This window comes from Schistocerca americana, chromosome 10, assembly GCF_021461395.2.
Source record: "Schistocerca americana isolate TAMUIC-IGC-003095 chromosome 10, iqSchAmer2.1, whole genome shotgun sequence".
In the NCBI taxonomy this organism is placed as follows: Eukaryota; Metazoa; Arthropoda; class Insecta; order Orthoptera; family Acrididae; genus Schistocerca; species Schistocerca americana.
Genome location: NC_060128.1, coordinates 163,736,554 through 163,744,319, shown reverse-complemented (window position 1 = coordinate 163,744,319; position 7,766 = coordinate 163,736,554). Strand labels below are relative to the sequence as shown.

The window sequence follows — 7,766 nt, the reverse complement described above, 5'->3', positions numbered from 1 at the left end:
GTCTTAAGACTAAATCAATCAGCGAACTTTCACATTTTAACAGAAACGTCAGCATGACAAGCCGTATTATCACATGACAGGTTAATACTTCGTTACTGAAGTCACATGAGAGCAAGAGTATCGCTTTCTGTTCCCTGACTTGAGGGTATCGTTGCTGTGTCACGCCTACACAGCTATTCCTTTATCAGGCGGTCCAGTTTATAAACACTGCGGCAGGCGATCCACGCGCAGCTGTCTGGGCGAGGTCACTTCGCCTCCATTCGGCAGCACCGGTGCGATCATAGTCTGGAGGCGTACGAAAGAGTATCCAGGCACAATAAAGTAAGTCGGCGGCATTGCTTGCAAAAATTGGTGTCGCCTAAGCTGTGTGGATTCAGTGTACGTAAAGATGATTTTGAGTATATCTAGATGGCGGAAATGAGCGATAAACTTACCAAAGAACGTTTGTTAGATCCCGAGGAACCAGAGTTATAAAATACGAAACAAAGTTGAAGGAAAACGAGAGATATATGAGTGCGAAGTTGCCAGGAAAGATGGGGGACACATTTCTTCTGTTTTTCCCTTCAGGGATTGTGAAACGAACCCTGTCGTCCAGGACCGGGTGCCACAAATAACACAGATTCACCACAAGATGGGGAAACTCATAGGCGTTTATTGTCTATTGAGGCCTAAACGCTGTAGTGTGCCAGTGAGACAGATGACAACGTACATCATAGGGAAACCCAGTAGAATGTTGCTAGGGAGGCATAGCAGTGTTAAATATGGCGGACCTAAGATCGGCAATAAAGGGAAACTTTTATGAAACTATTTGAGGGGGGTAGGACGTCAAACGGACCGACTTGGAGAAGGAGAGGCATCACAGGACATTTTAATTTCCAGTGTCTATACTTTTACAAATAAATTGATAAAACTTTGTCGGCATCACCAGGAAGGATTCAGGATTCACTCACTGCAGTGGAAGTTCGAAAACATAACGAAATAAATTATTTTCGCGTGTGAAATTTCATCATTTTTTTCACTTACTAATGGTTGCATTTGTTGATATAGGTACACTTCTCTTTATAAGTTAGATTCTTCAATGAATTTTGCACATCATACATACCATACTCACAGGTGTATGAAACTCTATAATTTATTTAATTTATGAAAAAACGAATGAACTGTTATATTTTAAACTTCATGTTTAGGAAAAACACAAATTTTATAGTTAGTTACCTCAATGTTTACCACAGTTTTTAATAGATTTCGAAAATTCTAGAGTTTCATACACCTTTAAGTATGGTTTGTATGCTGTGCACAAATCATCGAAGAATCTCTCTTACTTATGAAGAAAAGTGTACCTATAGCAACAAATACTGCCGTTAGTAAGTGAAAAAACGATGAAATTTCACATGTAAAAAAAATTAGTTCGTTAAGGTTTTTGAAGTTCCACTGCTATGAGTGTGAATTCTGAATCCTTCCTGGTCATGCTGACAAAGTTTTTTGAATTTTTTTGCAAAAGTATAGACAGTGGAAATTAAAATGTCCTGTGATGGAGCTATTTCATCTGTGTCTTGATTTACTGTTACCGGTATACTGGTGGAATAGCTACTCATTCATGCTCTCCATACAATAATTTAAATATGATTTCATTGTTAACAATTTGACCTTGCAGTATGAGATGTCGACTACATTACTGCATTCCTGCTCCTGTATGGTAGTTTATTATCTTATAAAATTCATGGCACTTCCATAATTTTAACGCGTTTGAATTAATTTTCAAGCTTTACCCAGTAAATTTAAAAAATCTCGTTTAACGCTACCAGTTGTGCAAACCAATCTAAATTTACTAAACGTTGATTGTTTAGCTTAAACAACTGTGTTGAAGTGATTTAACGGTAGCTGAGACAAGTTATAGTAAATGCACACACTTTTACACTCTCGTCACGGATTGTTATGCTGTAAAAGGTTGTCAACATAAATTAAAGAACATAAAAAAGGAGCGCGTGAACTACCAATCTCTGCGGACACCTGGCACGTAACAGTTTACTAAGCAACAGATAATTACTGAAGTGAAATTGAAATTAGTGCACTATGATGAAAATTCCATGTTACGTGTGCTATAAAGTAATGAAACTAGGAAATGGTATTGAAGCCCAGAAAAAAAACTATAATAAATTTCTCTATTTCCGCCTATGATCCCAAACTTGTTAAACCTTTGACTACCGGTTTCGGTCAGAAATGACCATCTTCAGAGCTCGGTACTGATTTGCTGCTTCAGCTTACAAAGCCTTTTGACTCTGTCGTATACCATACACGTCGCAGCTTGTGAAACTAGTGGCATGTCTGACTTACGACAGAATCGAAAGCCCCTGGAGAGTGAAGTAGTAAATCGGTACCGAGATCTGAAGATGATGATTGCTGACCGAAACAGTTAGTCTAAGGACCCAACAAATTTGTGATCACAGACGTAAATAACGAAATTTATTCTACTCTTTCTGGAGCACAGTTCTGTTCGCGACCATGTTGTGATGCAATGTACAGTTGAACATCAGTGAGAGTTTGTCTGAACGTAAATGTGTGAGTCTGATGGTTCGGGAATACTAAACACACGCACACACACACACACACACACACACACACACACACACACACACACACACACACGTCTGCGTCTGAATATTACTCAAAAATGGCGCAGAAAGTGTTCCCAGTGTGGCTGAAGTCTTTTGCTACTGCGCAGTATCATGTGAACACAAACATGGAATAACGGAAACAGTACCGCAGTACTCTGGAACACTCCCAACTTATCTTAGCGCCACGTGTGGCTGCGAACATTGATAAGCGTTACTTCACGCCACTTCTCTTTTCAAGAGAGAACGAATGCCATTAAAGTAATATACACGGTTTCAGTAAAGGAAGACCGTAGTTGCTTGCTTATTTCAGTAGATAGAAAGTTACGCCGTAAGGCAAAACACTCGACCCTTTGCGTGCTGTCATCAGCAGAAAACTTTTTTTTTCACCATCTTGAATCTTTGTTCACGAACAGCTCGTCTCCAAATTTCGATTCGTAAAACGAACCGCGGCTTGGTTGTAGAGCGCATCGCTGGTGGCAGACGTGTTTTGTGTCCTTAAATTTCCTAAATGTGAGCCAATTGTGACGGTTCAGCCACGATTTCCTACACAATAGGTTTCGAAAAAGACCATCGTGTGAAACCCAGCTCGCGCTATTCGTGCACGAGACTCTGAGGGCCACAGACACAGGTTCCCAGGTAGATGCCGTGTTTCTTGACTTCCGCAAGGCGTTCGATACACTTTGCCACAGTCTTTTAGTGGACGAAGTAAGAGCATATGAACTATCAGTCCAATTGTGTGATTGGATTGAAGAGTTCCTAGATAACAGAAAGCAGCATGCCATATCAATGGAGAGAAGTCTTCCGAAGTAAGAGTGATTTCAGGTGTGCCGCAGGGGAGTGTCATAGGACCGTTGCTATTCACAATATACATAAATGACCTTGTGGATAACATCGGAAGTTCACTGAGGCTTTTTGCGGTATATCGAGAGGTTGTAACGATGGAAAATTGTACTGAAATGCAGGAGGATCTGCAATGAATTGACGCATGGAGCAGGGAATGGCAATTGAATCTCAATGTAGACAAGTGTAATGTGCTGCGAATACATAGAAAGAAAGATCCTTTATCATTTATCTACAATATAGCAGGTCAGCAACTGGAAGCAGTTAATTCCATAAATTATCTGGGAGTACGCATTAGGAGAGATTTAAAATGGAATGATCATATAAAGTTGATCGTCGTTAAAGCAGATGCCAGACTGAGATTCATTGGAAGAGTCCTAAGGAAATGCAATCCGAAAATAAAGGAAGTAGGTCACAGTACACTTTTTCGCCCACTGCTTGAATATTGCTCACCAGTGTGGGATCCGTACCAGAAGGGTTGATAGAAGAGATAGAGAAGATCCATCGGAGAGTACGCGCTTCGTTATAGGATCATTTAATAATAGCGAAAGCGTTATGGATATGATAGATAAACTCCAGTGGAAGACTGCGAGAGAGACGCTCAGTAGCTCGGTTTCGAGAACATACCTTCACCGAGGAGTCAAGCAGTATATTGCTTTCTCCTAAGTGTATCTCGCGAAGAGACCATGAGGATAAAATCACAGAGATTAGAGCCCTCACAGAGGCATATCGACAATCTTTCTTTCCACGAACAATACGAGACTGGAATAGAAGGGAGAACCGATAGAGGTACTCAAAATACTCTCCGCCACACACCGTCAGGTGGCTTGCGGAGTATATATGTAGATGTAGATGTAGAATGTCAGATATAAGCTTCAACAGACAAAACAATCCTTGGTTAGTACGAGGGTTGCACAGAAAGTAATGCACCGCATTTTTTTCTCAGCCGAAAACAACGCTACGAATGCGAAACGTTACATATCTATTATTTGAAGTCTCCTGAGTGAGCTTGCCATGTTTCCGTCACTTCCGACATATAGCGTAACTGCAGTTCAGTTTCAATGTGGCGTCTGTAGGTGATGTACGTTACAAGCAACATGGCGTCATTGAGTTTCTCACTGCAAAGAAAGAAACCGTGGGGGATATTCACAAACGCTTGTGCAAAGTCTGTGGAGCATCTGCTGTCGACACAGGTACAGTTACAGAAGTCGCTGGGCAAGGAGGGTGAGGTCATCAGAAGGCAGTTCGGCGGAGCTCCACGATTTGCAGCGGCCGGGGAGACCATCAGGGCTGTCACACCTGACATGCTGCAACGAGTTGATGTTGTCACTCACGTGGACAGACACATTACAACTCGCCAGATTGCGCTGCATCTGTCAGTCAGCAAAGGAAGTGTGAATGCAATTACGCGCACTTTTGGATATTCAAAATTTCGTGCAAGATGGGTCCCGCAGTCTCTAACGATGGATCACAAATCTCACAGAAAAACATTTGTCTTGATTTCTTACAATATTTTGAAGCTGAGATGGAGGCATTCTTGTCCCAAATTGTGAGAGGTGATGAAACCTGGGTTCTCCATTTTGAGCCCAGTCGATGAAATGTCTCCGTTCCCACTCCCCACAGAAGAAAACATTGAAAGCAACTGCTTCCGCCTGTAAGGCCATGAACATGTCCATTATAATTATCCGGGCTGTTATGCCGTGGTCGGTTGATGAATTCTGTTTCGATTCCCAACGTTTCGCCTCCGACTGCGGGAGACATCTTCAAGGGGGTCCGTAGCTCGATGGAAGGTCCAACACACCCACTGGCTCGCTACTGACTGCCGCTAAATTCCGTGTCCGCGCGCTCCCACGCCGCGGCGTGACGTCACGTGTTTTGAAAACGTCAGTGCAATTGGCCGATGTCCGTCGCCGTCGATCGCCGTTGCCATTACCCAGTGGTGGACGGGTGGTACACATTTTCTTTATCACCGGCATCTATCTATATACCGTTTAATTTCACGCCCTCCTCCTTTCGGTTGAAATTATTTGGGTGTTTAGCGATTTCGATTGCCTCACTGTAGAGCCTTTCGTAATATCCGCTTGTGGCCGCTAGTACTTGCGTCTCCTCGAAACGAATATTGTGGTTCCCTGGCTGGAAAGCATGCTCCGCAACAGCTGATCGCTCCGTTTCTCCTCTTCTACAATTTCCCTTGTGCTCTTCCAAACGTTTAGAAACAGTTCTTTTAGTGGTACCCACATAAACATCACCACAGCAGCATGGGATCCTACACACTCCAGCTTTTTCCAATGGTTTGCGAGCGTCCTTGGCAGGCTTAAGGTATTCCTGTATCTTCCTGGTGGGCTTGTAAATTACGAGCTACGGACCCCCTTGAAGATGTCTCCCGCAGTCGGAGATGAAACATTGGGAATCGACACAGAGTTCATCAACCGACCACGGCATAACAGCCCGGATAATTACAATGGACATGATATTTCCGGCCTGGAAGGTCTACATTTTAGTATAAGGCCATGAACACCGTGTTCTGGGACTGTCAAGGTGTGATTCTCATTTATGTGACGCCAAGAGGTGGCACCATTAATTCAGAAGAATATGTCAACACATTAACAAAACACAAGACGCGCTCTCGGCGACTTCGGAGCGATAGCAGCTCTGGAAATGTTTTGCTGCAACGCGATAACGCTAGGCCCCACAAAAATCTGAGGGTTGGACTCTATTACCCGATCCACCATACAGCTCTAAACTAACCCCCTCGGACTTCCACTTGTTTGGGCCATTAAAAGAAGCCATTCGTGGAAGACGTTCTGAGGAAGACGAGGTGGTGATCCACACAGTGAAGCACTGGCTCCGCCACCAGGACAAGGATTGGTGCCGACAGGGCATACACGCCCTTGTCTCACGCTGGAGGAAGGCCATAGTACGGGATGGAGATTACATGGAAAAATAGGGTGTGTAGATAAAACACCATTTCTTCGTGTGAGTAATTTTCGTTATGTTCAATAAAGAATTGTTGAAGAAAACATGTGCTGCATTACTTTCTGGGCAACCCTCGTACAAAGCGATTGGTGACATCGGGTGCTATGTGGTGCGAAGAAAACAGTCTGTTCGGGACCGAGAACAGATTACGTGGTGCGTATGTGGGAATCATTCGTCAGGAAAACGAGTAAATGGGCGACACGTGCGCCAGGGATCTGTAAATACCACAGTCAACTGTCTGTCTCCGCTAACATCTGCGTGTAAAACCAAATTGGCTGCAGATCTTACATGATCTGACTACCCGGAACCATGTGCTTCGTTCTGACTTTTACAACAGCTCTTGCGGCTACATGAGTAAGACTGTTTACCACAGAAGTTGGTTTTCAGTGACAAAGCCACGTTTCATGCGTGGAAACGTGAAGTGTAATAACGTGCGTGTTCTCCCATACCAACAACACAACCATCACCCACGTTTGGGGCACAGAACATCTACACGAGATTGTAGGAAACATTCATGATTCACGTAAACTTAACGTTATCTGTGCCACATCCTCTTCAAAACTTTATGAACAGGTTTTCTTTGTGGAGAAACTTGTGAGTAGTTTGGTTTACCATTTCAGGCACCACCAGTAAGTTACGCAACAGTTCCAGCGAGAAGATTGGAGGCTTGATTTCTCAACAGGACGGCGCTCCACCACACTTACTTTCATACGTTCGCCTGAAAGTCGAGCTGCCTCACCACTGAACTGGTAATGCTTCAAGTCACGACCTTCCTTCATTAGTGCCTTAATCACCTGACTCGGCTCTGTGTGATTTCTTCCAATGGGGTCACATCAAAGACAGTGTCACCTAATTTGGGGGATTTGCCTAGAAAGGATTGCTAATGTGGTCCCCGATATCAACCGTGATGCGTTGGGAAATGTAGGGCAAGAGTTTCAATAACATACTCACGTTCGGCTCCTCAAACGTAGCCCATACTGAGCAGCTAATGTGATCTAGGAACGTGGAAATGCTCCACCCACTTATATGAGTCTATTATTTTCTGTATATCTTGTAGCTTTCACGCAGTCATGCTAGTAAAGGTTATTTACACTAAGATCTAAGTAGCCAAAATCTCTGCAAATCTTCTGTATAATGGTCAGCTTTGAACTCTATTTAGTGACTGTACTCCTCGGCTTCATAATATAAGTACCTTATAGGCATTTGATGTGATACACTAGAAGAATGTCTGATAAGGCAGGACGATAAGCGTACTGTCACGTACAGATTTTTATTCATATGTCACTAACATTGATGATAAACTGGTGCTGGCGTTAACGTGATTAGTCAACATTA

General features: G+C 43.2%; 1 protein-coding gene across 1 annotated transcript in view; it reads left to right on the top strand.

The window, feature by feature from the left end:
- Positions 1–243: 243 nt before the first annotated feature.
- The window catches only part of LOC124552328 (UDP-glycosyltransferase UGT5-like), a 90,398-nt gene continuing 82,875 nt past the window's right edge, over positions 244–7,766 (top strand). The window contains exon 1 of the mRNA XM_047126599.1: positions 244–321. The gene's annotated coding sequence lies outside the window, so the exon portion shown is untranslated. The remainder of the gene's footprint in view (positions 322–7,766) is intronic.